The sequence below is a fragment of the Haliotis rufescens genome, unplaced genomic scaffold (genome assembly GCF_023055435.1).
Source record: "Haliotis rufescens isolate VD_foot unplaced genomic scaffold, xgHalRufe1.0.p SCAF_12, whole genome shotgun sequence".
Classification (NCBI taxonomy): Eukaryota; Metazoa; Mollusca; class Gastropoda; order Lepetellida; family Haliotidae; genus Haliotis; species Haliotis rufescens.
Genome location: NW_025963802.1, coordinates 36,440,474 through 36,454,609, shown reverse-complemented (window position 1 = coordinate 36,454,609; position 14,136 = coordinate 36,440,474).

Genomic DNA, 14,136 nt, shown 5'->3' with positions numbered 1-14,136 from the left:
AAAATCACCAACGCTTGTATTATTTTACCTAAACAAGTTATATGCGATAAAAATATTTTCATAATCATAAGAAATATCTAATAAAAGCAGATTCCGTTGTACGATGACGACAGTATCATAAGCATAGTGTCGATACCTGGTGTTCGCGAAAAGATGAGCGTATCCTGCCCCACCAGTGGGACCCATCACAAACACATGCAAAGGAAAACCAATTGGCATGTGACGTAGTGGTCTTTTGGGGTTACGTAGACGTCTGTTCGTATTTTTACTACAAATTGTAGGAATAGCTGTCTGAAGAGCGGTCAAGACTGGCTACCATCTTGATATACAGAGAAAGCAGCTTAGTTTTAGGCTTTAGTCGATGGAGGCAGATTCACATTAAGTTTTTAATGGACATTTAGAAGTTGGAAGAACATGAATACATGACACTTTTATGGATAGCAACTTCTTTTCTTCTTGGCCAAGACGTTTCAGAGCTATTTTCTGTTCCTTTATCAAGAGGAGCAAGAAATAAATGAAGGAGCAAGAAATAGGCAATCAAACAGTTGGTGTTGTATTGTATTGTTTCGCTGACGACATGTTGTCAATTATTTGTAACTTCCCACGATGTAAATGAAGTTATAAGTGTTAAAAGTGCACTTAATAATGAGATTGTAGATATTGTGATTTTTGTCAACAATCTAACATTTATGTTTTCGATGATGAGTATTTCTTATTAATATGTCCAATATGTTCTTATCAATATATACCTTCTTCCTGCGTGGGGAAGGTGCAGTCTCCCCTCAGACTCTCTGTACACCTTCTTCCTGTGTGGTGAAGCAGCAGTCTCCCCTCAGACTCTCTGTACACCTTCTTCCTGCGTGGTGAAGCAGCAGTCTCCCCTCAGACTCCCTGTACACCTTCTTCCTGTGTGGTGAAGCAGCAGTCTCCCCTCAGACTCTCTGTACACCTTCTTCCTGCGTGGGGAAGCAGCAGTCTCCCCTCAGACTCTCTGTACACCTTCCTGCGTGGCGAAGCAGCAGTCTCCCCTCAGACTCTCTGTACACCTTCTTCCTGCGTGGGGAAGCAGCAGTCTCCCCTCAGACCCTCTGTACACCTTCTTCCTACGTGGTGAAGCAGCAGTCTCCCCTCAGACTCTCTGTACACCGTCTTCCTGCGTGGGGAAGCAGCAGTCTCCCCTCAGACTCTCTGTACACCTTCTTCCTGCGTGGGGAAGCAGCAGTCTCCCCTCAGACTCTCTGTACACCTTCCTGTGTGGTGAAGCAGCAGTCTCCCCTCAGACTCCCTGTACACCTTCTTCCTGTGTGGTGAAGCAGCAGTCTCCACTCAGACTCCGTGAACACCTTTTGCCTGCGTGGGGAAACAGCAGTCACCCCTCAAATTATCTGTACACCTTCTTCCTGCGTTGGGAAGCAACACCAAACTTCATATGGGTCAGCTTAGCACCTTCTGACTTCTCAATCTCTTTTACCATTTCAACAAATTTGAAGAGGTTGGGGTGTTGACGTGGGAGACTGCGGTTTACACAAGCATGGAAACCCTACATACATATACAACATTTGGGATTGTACTCATGAAGTAATGTTTTTTTCGTAAAAGAGATGTCTTTCGTAATGGGGAAAAGTGGTTTGTAAATGGCAAAGAGACAATTCTTATTAATGTGTCCAACGTTTCACAATTATAGAGTGAAAGATAAAATGAAACAGTTGTTAAAATGTAATAGTAAAACTCTTATCGTGAATATCGCAAAATACATCAAATTCTGCTTCTATTAATTACTGTTGACACTCCACCATGTATCTGTTAATTGTAATCCGAGGGTCTTGTTGCCCAAGTTTTCTTTTTGAATCAACTTCTGTTTGTTTCATGTTATGGAGAAGTTACTCCTTTTAATGCGTTTTTATCCTTACTAGCATTGAATTGAATTGATGAGAATGCAAAATATACTCCATTAAAGGTCAAACGTTTTTATTAACATACAATGTCCCATGTTCTGTTTCATTGAAAAAAACTACTCTAAATATTTGTTTTAAGAACGCAAGCAGCCGGGCACAGATCAAACACAACTTATAAGCACAATCTTCATCTGGTTCATCTGTATCACCTCAGGAATTGGAGTATCTTACTCTGCTCATCGTTGGGAGATTGGGATAGAACCAATAAGGATAGACTTTAGATGAGGTAACAATTTTATTATCATCAGCTTATTGTAACTAGAGATAGCATTCTAAAGGATCAAGGCCCCAACTGACACTGACAATAAATAAACCAGAACACATATACAAGCTGATTAACTAAGCAACTGTATAAGAGCTATTGCAAAAGATAGCTGAATCAACATTCTAACAAGACAATCGACAAGAGTGAGCGAGTTAGTTTGAATTTACGCCGCTTTTAGCAATATTCCAGCAATATTCCAGCAATATCACGGCGGGGAACACCAGAAATGGGCTTCACGCATTGTACCCATGTTGGGAATCGAACCCGGATCTTCGGCGTGACGAGCGGACGCTTTAACCACTAGGCTACCCGACCACCCCTCACAATCGCCAAGAAGCATAGACAGTCAATTAAGTCGGCTGTGACCAATCAACACCTTAGAGTTACTTAACTTATCGATCGAATGTGTGAATAACCTCGGCTTGGTCAGATAAGGAGAAATGAGCACTAAGGGCCGCTCCCTAAAATAAGTGTCTTGGCCAGTTAAGAAAGATAAAAACGTCTGAATAACAGTATCACCCAATAGACTTAAGTCGCTTGGACTGAGCATGGAAATTCTAAACTTACGGAAATACAGTTACTGGACATATCTTCACATAGCTAGACTCACAACAAGTGCATTAAGCATTTCAGAGGTCGCCTTCTGTCAAAGGAATTTTTGCTGACCTGTTCCTCTTTGGGACTCATGTGAGTGCGGGCACTCGTGAAGAGCAACCTCCCCGTGGTAAGTGCTGGGTAACGCTAATAGCTCTTCCCCCGTGTGGACCCGGGGTAGAATGTGTCCTCAGCACCCGATTGCTTGTCGTATGAGGCGACTAAATTGGGCAACCTGTTTCCCGTGGGTTGCGCCCCTGTGTCGGTGGAGGACGGGATTCTGGTGGTTGAGGGCACTAGAGCTAGGAACCGGTGTTCCATTTGCCCAACACACCACTTTGACCCTTACTTCACCTAGACGGGTGGTAGAATGGGCCCGATTCTATCAATCGGCTGGTCACGCCATGCCTTGAGCATGGACAGCATGAAGTTTAGGAAAATTATTCATGACAATTCTATTTCACACTGCTTATAATCAATGACTTTTGTGTTGCAAAGTTGCCTAGAGTCCTATGCCAGAAGGCGGTGGCTCATGGGCCAATCTGGCTATATGGACCTCTGAATTCTGTGTTTCTTGGGAAAAGTGTCATGGGCCGAACCAGCCTGCCACTTATTGTTTTAGTCATCATAGCTTTTCATGTCTTTATTTGTGGAGTATAACACACCTGCAACCCTGATGTTGTAGGCTTGGTTCCGCTGCAAAATGGTCCATGTTGACACTCGATGGCGGGTGGGGAGCAGGGGTGTCGAATCATATTATTTCAACCATGTCTCTGGTTCATCAAAGAACAAAGATGCTTTATCATCTGATGAAGAAGTCTTTCCAAATGTCACAGATTCTTGGCCTAGGTTTATCGTCATTGCTTCTGAAGTTGGTAATACATTAAGACTAAATCCATTGCTAAAGGCATAAAAGGTGGCTGTGGCGATGTTACCAATGTTACACGCCTCCGATGTGGTACTATCCTAGTGGAATGTGCACGGAGGCAACAATCTGTCAATCTGCTGTCCTTACAGCAGTTTGCTAACACAAGGGTTGTTGTCTCAGCACACAAGACGCTAAACTCATGTCGAGGAATTGTCAGAGACCGAGCTCGTTGTCTGTCAGACATGAGCGCGGAAGAAAACACAACTGAACTAAAAAGTCAAGGAGTTACCGCTGTCGAGCGATTTACCAGAAAGCAAAATGATGATATCGTAAAAACAAATACTTACCTGTTTACTTCCTGTCTTGCACTACTACCAAAGTCCATTAAAGCTGGGTGTTTCAACACCGGGGTGGAGGTTTATGTACCAAACCCACTCCGGTGCTTTAAATGCCAGCAGTTTGGACATGGTGCCAAAACGTGCTGAAACAACATGGTATGTTCCCGCTGCGGTGGGGCTCATGAAAGCCCCGAGTGCACAAATGCCATAAAATGTGCTAACTGTAATGATGAAAATTTGGCATCATCAAAAGCATGTCCATGGTTCGATCGTGAATCAAAAGTACTAAAAATCAAGTACACTCAAAACATATCTGTTTTGAAGCCAAAAAACTTGTTCCTGCTCCAACTAAAACTCCTTCCATATTAACCTTTTCAGCTGTGGAAACCCCGGTTGCTGAAGTTGCCAAAACCTCTATCGGATGTCAGACATCAATTTCTTGGCTGAATAATCAGGTCATATTCGATGAAAAAGCCCAAATGTCACATGATCAGGCAGTGTCATCAGTGTCATCTACTCAGACAGAGGCCTTGTCGCTACAACCACCTTCTGACGTGAACCCTGAGCCAACATCTGAGCCAGAATTGGCGAATGATATTGAGATAAAAGAAGTTAGACAATTATCCAAAAGTCAAAGGAAAAAAGTGAAAAGAAGGACCAGGACCCTCCAACACGCGGAGGTGTCCTTTCCTTCCAGTCATCCCCTGTGAAGGTTCATAATCAATTTGAACCTCTGGAGATGGAGATAAGTCCTTCACTTCCCATCCATGGGAGCCGACCCCCATCCCGGTCCCGATCTCCAAAAGAGCCACCATGAACAGCTCACATACCTTTATTCAGTGGAATTGTAGAGGGCTTAAGAATAATTTTAATGATTAACAGTTGTTGATACAATATTTTGAACCATCAGCATTTTGTTTGCAGAAATCTATTTTAAAGATACAGATCAACTTGATATATGACAATACAATGCGTATAATCTCTTTTCTCCTCCAGGGCCCATAGCCACTGGTGGGTCTTCAACCTCGGTGAAGCAGGGTGTAATCCACAGCCCTGTTTCTCTGAATACTCCACTGCAGGCTGTTGCCGTCCGTGTGACATTGCACATCGTTATTACTTTGTGTTCTCTCTATGTTCCTCCGTCTTCTTCTCTACATCAGGTTGATCTGAAGGCACTTTATGATCAGCTACCTAAGCCCTGCATCATCATGGGTGATTTGAAAAGACACAACCCCCTATGGGGAAGTGCACATTCTAGCAATAGTGAGTGAGTGAGTATGGTTTTACGCCGCTTTTAGCAATATTCCAGCAATATCACGGCGGGGGACAACAGAAATGGGCTTCACACATTGTGCCCATGTCGGGAATCGAACCCGGGTCTTCGGCGTGACGAGCGAACGCTTTAACCACTAGGCTACCCGACCGCCCCCCTAGCAATAAAGGTAAAGTATTGGAAGATTTTATTTCCAACAGCAATTTATGTCTTTTTAACGATAATTCCAACACTTATTTACATCCTGGGACAGGTACATACTCTTCCCTGGATTTGTCCATTACCGACTCTAATCTGCTGAATGAGTTTGAATGGTCAGTCCATGACGACCTGTGTGGAAGTGACTATTTTCCAACCATTCTCAAAACTGTTCTTCCATCTGATGTTCCTCCATCGTCAAGATGGAACTCCACAAAAGCCAACTAGACTTTGTTTGAAACACTTTCACAAGTTAAAACCTGACCTGTTTACTGATGTCCCTGATCCCGTACAACTGTTTTATGATGAACTAAACAAAATAGCTGATGCATGTATCCCTAAGTCCTCTACGATTCCACACATACGTAAAAACCATGGTATAATTCTACCTGCAAACAAGCTCGGAAGGCTAGGGAAAAGGCAGAGCATTATTTCCGTCGCCATCCTATGGTACATAATTTGAATCAATTTAGAATTTTAAATGCTAAAGCTCGGCGAACATTTAAACAAAATAAACGCCAGTCTCTGCAGAGTTACGTTTCAAAGATAAACTCACGTACGCCAATGTCAAAAGTATGGAACATGATCCATCGAATCAAAGGTAAGGGTTCTAAATCAACCATTCGCCATTTTAAAAATGGGAATGAATTATTGACAAACACTTCAGATATTGCAAATAAACTTGGTGAAACTTTGGCTAAACATTCTTCCTCTTCCTCTTCCAACTATGTACCTCAATTTCAAAACTATAAAAAAAACAGCCAGAGAAGAAAACTATTAATTTTATCAGATAATGGGGAAGATTATAATGAAATATTTTCTATTCAGGAGCTTCATACTGCCCTTGGGCACGGTCATGATACTGCAACAGGAGCTGATAACATACATTATCAACCCTTAAAACACGCTTGGGTACGCTCATGATACTGCCACAGGAGCTGATAACGTACATTATCAACTCTTAAAACACTTACCAGAAACATGCTTAGAAACCCTTCTATTAATATTTGATGAAATATAGACATCTGGCAACTTTCCGTCTTCATGGCATGATGCCATAGTTGTTCCCATGCCGAAACCAGGACGGGATCATACTGATCCCTCACATTACAGACCTATTTCACTGACCAGCTGTGTTTGCAAAACCATGGAACGCATGGTCAACAATAGATTAGCATGGTACTTGGAATCTAATAATTTAATTACTAATATTCAGTGTGGATTTCGTAAAAATCGAAGTACTGTTGACCATTTGGTTAGATTAGAGTCATTCGTTAAGAACGCCATTATTAACAAGCATTCAATTAAGAAAAAGCATATGACACTACATGGAAACAGGTATTTTAAAAGATTTACATGATTTTGGATTACGAGGCCGTTTGTCTCAATTTATATCCAAATTTATATCAGACAGACAATTTTTAAGTTCGTGTGGGTTCTACACTGTCTGAACATTATCATCAGGATCAGGGTGTCCAACAAGGCAGTATTTTGTCTGTCACTTTGTTTAGTATTAAAATAAATAGTCTTTCCAAGGTTTTAAATGATTCGATTGATGGATCACTTTTTGTGGATGCTTTTAACATCTCTTGTCGCGGTAAAAATATGCATGCTATAGCAAGACAATTGCAATTATGTCTGAATATAATAAATAAATGGTCCTTGGAAAACGGTTTTAAATTTTCTAAATCAAAAACAAATTGTATACATTTTTGTAGAAAATACAAACCCAATAACGACCGAGAACTAGTTTTGGATAACACTCCTATTAAAGTTGTGAAAGAGGCCAAGTTCTTTGGCATAATATTTGATCATCATCTGACCTTTTCACCGCATATAAAATATTTGAAAAACAATAGGGGGTTGAAGTTGTAGTTTTGTATATTTGTATTGAATATTATTGACTGCGTTTGGTCTCGCGTTTGAGTTTCTGCCACTGATGGCGTGTAATGCACTTAGAGAAGATGACTGCCATTGCTTCCGGTTCCGAGTTTGAGTGCATGATGAATATTCTCCAATACTGACTGACCATCCGGCATGCGAATGTGCTTGGAGTTTGGAGCTATATATGGATGCTACACTTTATCGACAAGAGTTTTAACCCATACGCGTGGTCGTCGGAAACGACATTTTACCCTTTGCTAGTCTGGAGAACGGTATAGCCAAGAGAGCTAACAGCAATGTGTTTTCTATAATACTATAATAATAAGCCTAATAGCAAACTGATAACGAAACAAATACAGCAGATGAAACTTCTTCGTCAAATTACCTTGTTTTGACTTTGCAGTCTGAGCAGAAATTCTTATTCATGTGCATGAAGAAACACACCGGCAAGAAGGGGAGCACAAATAGTGCCCATGGGGATTCCTACTTCTTGACGTAATGTCTGAATGCCTAACCCCAAAATTTTACACAGGTGTTTTCAATGATGAAATCCTGCATTTCACTTGATATTATTGTTTTCTCACTGAACTGCAGATAGCATTTGCTTTCTTTTTTAACAAATGACCTCAACCTCTAAAAATACATAATATTTATGTAACTATATCGGAGGACACCCCGTCTTGTCCCAAAAGCCCAATGAATCAAGGTTGGTTGGTTGGTTTGTTGTTTAACGCCGTACTCAGCAATATTCCAGCTATATGACGGCGGTCTGTAAATAATCGAGTTTGGACCAGATAATCCAGTGATTAATATCATGAGCATCGATCCACGCTTTTTAAATCGATGACATGTATCAACCAAGTCATCGAGCCTGACCACCCGATCCCGTTAGTCGCCTTTTACGACAAGCATAGTCACCTTTTACAGCAAGCATGGGTTGCTGAAGACCTATTCTACCCCGGATCTTCACGGGTCCAATGAATCAAGGAATAAGGTTTTTCCTTAAGTTTGTCATGTGAGTTAGTGGTGATTTTAATCAAGATAAAGCTCGACCAATTAGGGAGACTGTGTGTTTCTACCTCATCAACATTCTATCGATATGAGAGCAGGGCAACGTTATCTCGATCACTATGTTCCCGTAAGAAACTTTGAACGCACACTAATATTCTGTCAAATTTGGGTACATATCCTTACTTCTACTTCGAGTAGTAGTTAGCATGAGACAAACCGGATCTCAATAGTCATGTAAAGGTCAAGATTCACAATCACCCAATCAAATGCCAAGAATAACTGAAACTGACCGCCGGACTGTGCCGAATGTTGACGGAACCGGACAGTTAAAACGGAGCGGTGCGGTCACTAGACCGTAACAGACTGATTTTTCGACCAGGTGACACATACACACTCACCCACTCCTTGTGTTGGACCTCGGGAGAACTTTATCAGCCACGGTATGAACGGTATTACGCGGCGTCAGGCTGTTAGGTCTCGATGTTCCCCGGGCAGTTCCACTGTCTGAAGGGAGTGGCGGTGGAGGTGGCTGCTGTGAAGGTTACGTGTCACCTCCATGCATCCCATTGTACACATTAACCTTTGTGGGTGCAGTGTCATTATATCACACCATGTAATAAACTGCTTCATACGCATGATTAAATCCATCAACGCGATATTCTGTTTGATAAAGAATGCAATTGGTTTGATCGTGAGCACGCCAATTGTAACCTAAGCTGTTCGAAGGGTGTATTGTCCGCTTTTGTTATTTAGTTTTGTGCAATAACATATAACTGTTCTTCTGGTAAAAATAAATACTAACAACAACAGTAGTCTTCAAAAGGCTGAGTTGGTGCACACCAGGAGCACGTGGTAGGCAGGATGGCATCACACATCACACATCTTTTCTGTTCCTCTTTCACTCCTTCACCTTGTATCATATGTAATAAGGAGATTCAGAGAGATAGTTTATAATTTACTCCGCATGTCGGCACTGAATATGTGGAAAACAAACATTTACCATATACCTGAAGCATTTACATACATGCCATAAAACATGTATGTCCTACTTCCTGACATAAGTATGCAAATTAGCTAACAGGAAACTGCACTTCTTTCCCTGGTTTAGGTGAAACTCCGGCTAACACCACTGCTGCAGGCTAATTTGCATATCACCTGTTTTGTCGATCGTTTGTGTCAGTGTATTTGGTGGTTGGGGGGAAGGGGGGGGGGGGGGGGGGGGGGGGGAAATAGCTGATGGGGGTTTTATGGAGCCTCTTATTGTGTCTAGTGTTTCACCAGTGTGTTAGGTAATGCTGCGTATTGGTAGAAGGTAGCGTCTGTGATAAAATCCTACAGCCTCACGGTGTTCCCATTATGAGCTATGTTGATTTCTTCTTACAACACGTCACTGCTTGACCACACATATCAACTGTAGTAGCAGGTCACGTGTACAGGTCCTCAAGGGCTCTCTAAATCGCTAGTGTAGCATAACACCACTGAAACAGGTTAATTTTCATAATTATATAGATGTGCTACTACAATAGCAAAAGTGAGGCGTATAACAATTTATCTTGCTACATCAAAATTGACCCTTTCGCTAACTCTCCGTAGGGCTTCGATGACAGCACGTGGAGCCGTACGACCAATGTAAACATAAGATAACTACGCAAATGGAAATAGTGTTTCACGTTTTAGGATATTTTCTCAATGAATTTTAACCATTTTATGACATATGTTTATCTAGATGTGTAGACTTGTCAAAAATGAAACAGATGAAACACAAATGCAGTATCTTGAATAGACTGTGGAAGATGTGACATGGCGCTGGCCTGTGGCAGAGGTACTTTGCTGGTTGACATAGCCAGGTGGCTCTCTACATCGCCAGAATAGGTCACCTTCATAGCAGTGTGCGCCGTGTCTTCCTGAACAGTAGAACTGTAACAGTTTGCACATGCGCGAGACGTCGAGTGGGCTGCTATTCTCCGACGTGTAGCAAACGGGACCACGCCAAGACAAGCCAAAAGAACAAACTAACTCAGTTATAAAAAACAGATGAAATTGACATCACTCTGTGTTCCTTTTGGTTGTATTTCCAGAACGGTGTGATCGAAACTAGTCCGCCTCACTTCTTTGAGTGGCCTTTAGAAGTTGGAATGGTAATAAAATAATGATATTTGCTTGATAAGGGTGTTAGAATCTACACCGAAATGTCGCCCAATTGTAATAAAGAAGTGGCTCATCCATAACAATTTTGTCTTAGTCCGCCTCATTTGGTCTACGTGCAGGTTACCAGGCGGTTCTTGACGCTAATGGTGGACACACGAAACATTGAGCTCTCATGACCTTGAACTTTCTGACTGCCGTGATGTCTTCATGTCCCCTGCCTTTGTGGGGTAAATGCGCGTTACGCCACACACCGGAAATCTGGTCATACGTTCCTTTTTGGAGGAATATATTTATAATTTAGATAATCTCACCTGGGGGTCTTTTGATATCAGATATATGAACAAGAGTCGATAAAAGTTTAAAACTCCGAGATACGAGGGTGACATTCTATTTATCCTTCAAATTATTCTTCAAACTTTTTTCAGTTTGTTAACGGTAATAACCAGTGTCTTGGGGGATAACGTGCAGCTAACCAGCTTCAGTGGCAGCGAGATTAGTAATGTTTGATGGTGACATGAAGATAACCAATGACGTCACAATGACCTGCAAAGCATTGTGATGCAAAGATTGGAGCGGTATCTCAGGAAATCCTGCTTTATCTAACCCGAACGATATCTCCTAGTGAAGTTTGGTATGATAAATAAAGAGATTAATGTACGATCATGTGTGTCATACTGGTTTTACAAAACGAGTGTCAGAAATTTTGTATTTCCCGAGCGAGAGCGAGGCTGCTTGCGTGTCATCGTAACCCTACAGCGCAAGGTGGTTTATAATATCAATCACTAGTTTTCATTGCCCAGATTGTATTATTTATACAAGCCATCGTAATCTATCTGAAATGTAGCTGATTGCGACGTAACAAAATATACAAAACAAAACTGTATAAATACCAACACGTTTGCCTTTTTGTCAGGATACCTCTTAATTATTTAGATGGCAAGTCATGTCTGTACATTGTCTTAGAAACAGCGTTTGGCCTTTAGCAGCCTGTTCGAAATGTAAACCATGTCATAATGTAGTTTTGAAAGGCGGAAACGTGATGGAAATTGAGATCACGTGATAAAACGTCACAGATGTTCTTGGCTGAACCAGGAAATGCTTTACGTATTAATATTTTAACTGACAGACATTGGGATGTCTCATAATGCTCAGCCCTGCATGAGGACGGAGGTGTGGCTTTTACCAGCATCCACGTTTTGCCAAGACATAACAGTGATTCATCTAGTGATCTTCACTGTCGAACTAGACGAGAGACATACCTGTGTTGGGGTACCAAGTCGTAGACAATTGCCAAAGCACAGTGTCTGACTTTGGACTTGGATATACATGCTATCGTCTCCTCGGTTCAATGGAATTACTTGGAACACATGGAACAGGGTATGATTGTTTCTCAGTTACAATGACGTTTGATGAAACGTCTGAATAAGAATTAGCAAGGAAGGTTGTAAACAGATATGTTATTGCTGAAGGAATAATTTACAAATGAATCCCTCACTGAATGAGGTATCAAATGACAATAACATACCTGTGATTCAAGCGGCTGAGTAGACGACAGCTGCACGCTTCACTCTGAGCCAAATTTGAGTCACCCATTCAAGTTGTATGTCAGCTTAATATGGGAGGAAAGCCCGAAGTGATGCATATCTGAGACGCTTACCACTTCGGTGAAACCATCGAGCACGGGTATGGTGCTGACAAACCTAGAAACATAATCAGGGCGAACAGGGATTCGAACCCACAATCATAGGTTTCTGGCGTGACCAAGGGACACAACTCCGACCAGCGAATTGGGGTGCCTTAGACGACTGGGCCACGACTGCAATTTAAAAGCACATCTGGACATGCGGAATTATACAGTATGATTGAACACATTTAACTGTGTCGTGGGTATATTTTTAAATGCAAGACATATATAAAAATCCAAACATATTTCCGAGGGATTCTTTGACAAGGAACTTAAAATCATGCGCGCATTCTGATTGGTTTGTCGTATTTTCGCACATAACTTTCATCGATAGGGGGACGAGTCTCCTGCAGGTTACGGAAAGGGGCGAGTGTTGACGAATGGTCAGGGTGTGTTACGGGTCATACTTATCCTGTTCGTGAACACCTGGTCTCATCACTTATTTTCAATGATCCAGTCGTGTAATTATCGTCACTATTTTCCCTTTTACGCATAATGAATCTACTTCGACGGATAATCGAGACCGATCTATTGTAATGGTGCCTTTACATTTCAATTTGCAAATGAGAGAGTTCGATTCTAAACAACACAAAACAATTTTTTGAAACGAACAAAATGATGCTTTTGAAACAATATGACAATAAATAATCGGACTTTACAAGTTAATCTAAGATAAGTCTAAACTTATAATTTAAGACCAAAGTCCATCTATTTTCAAAAAGCTTTGTTGTAAAAAAGTAAACAATCACCAAGGTTAATATACCAATCCACCATAATCAAACAAAATCCCCAAATAACAAATATTTAGGTTGATATCGATTGATAAGTCAGAAGTGGTTACAAAGTGAGGTGAAATTGGGTTTAACGTCGCGTTCAAGATTATTGCACTTATATGGCGAAGTGCATGCACGTGTGTGTGTTGCTGCTGGTACTAGTCCTGACTGATGCCGATTTATAGTGCTAGCACACTGAGATACCATGCCGCAGTTTAGCATGAATACCCCACTCAGATACAGTATACTGACTCCAAGCCGACCAGTCCTTGTTTTAGCCTTCATGCCGAGTGCCAGACAGGGTAACAACAAGTACCATCTTTTAACGTCTTTTGGTATGACGCGGCCAGGAATCGAACCCCGAACCTTCCGCTCTCCGGGCGAACGCTCTACCACGGAGGCGGTCAGAAGTGGTCACAATATTATGTTATATATTATATATAATTTGCTAACTATTTTGGATGTGGAGGTCAGTCTCTCTGATTGAGGGCCCGCATTTCATATCCGTAAATAACTCGTGTTTCAGTCATTGGCATGTCAGGTGACGACTGGATTATTACAAAAATGCGTGATATGGCTGGAATATTGCTTTCTTTTATTTACTCATAAAAACACTTAACGTCCGCTAAGTGGTGTACATATTTTTAGGATCACCGTATACTGATCTCGCTAATAATGGTTATGCACCCTGAGACACTGTTAGGACGTCGCCCCCAGATGTATAACAGCTCCAACCCTTCAAGGAAGATAGTAATCACGAAGCAATAGGGCTTGTATGTGCGACTTAATAACTAACAAATCCTCCCCAAGCGATCACTTTATATATATTGCCGCCAACCTGGGGCATTCTCCGTTGTCTTTGATGTTCTTTTTAACGTCTGTATTTACGCTTCAATCCCATTTAACTTGAAATTAACAAGGTCTCGCCAGATCGAACCAGCTTTGCAGACACCCCACTTTGCAGACACCTCTCTTTGCAGACACCCCACTTTGAAGACACCCCACTTTGCAGACACCCCACTTTGCTGACACCTCGATTTGCAGACACCCCACTTTGCAGACACCTCACTTTGCAGACACCTCACTTTGCAGACACCTCACTTTGCAGACATCTCACTTTGCACACACCCAACATTGCACACACC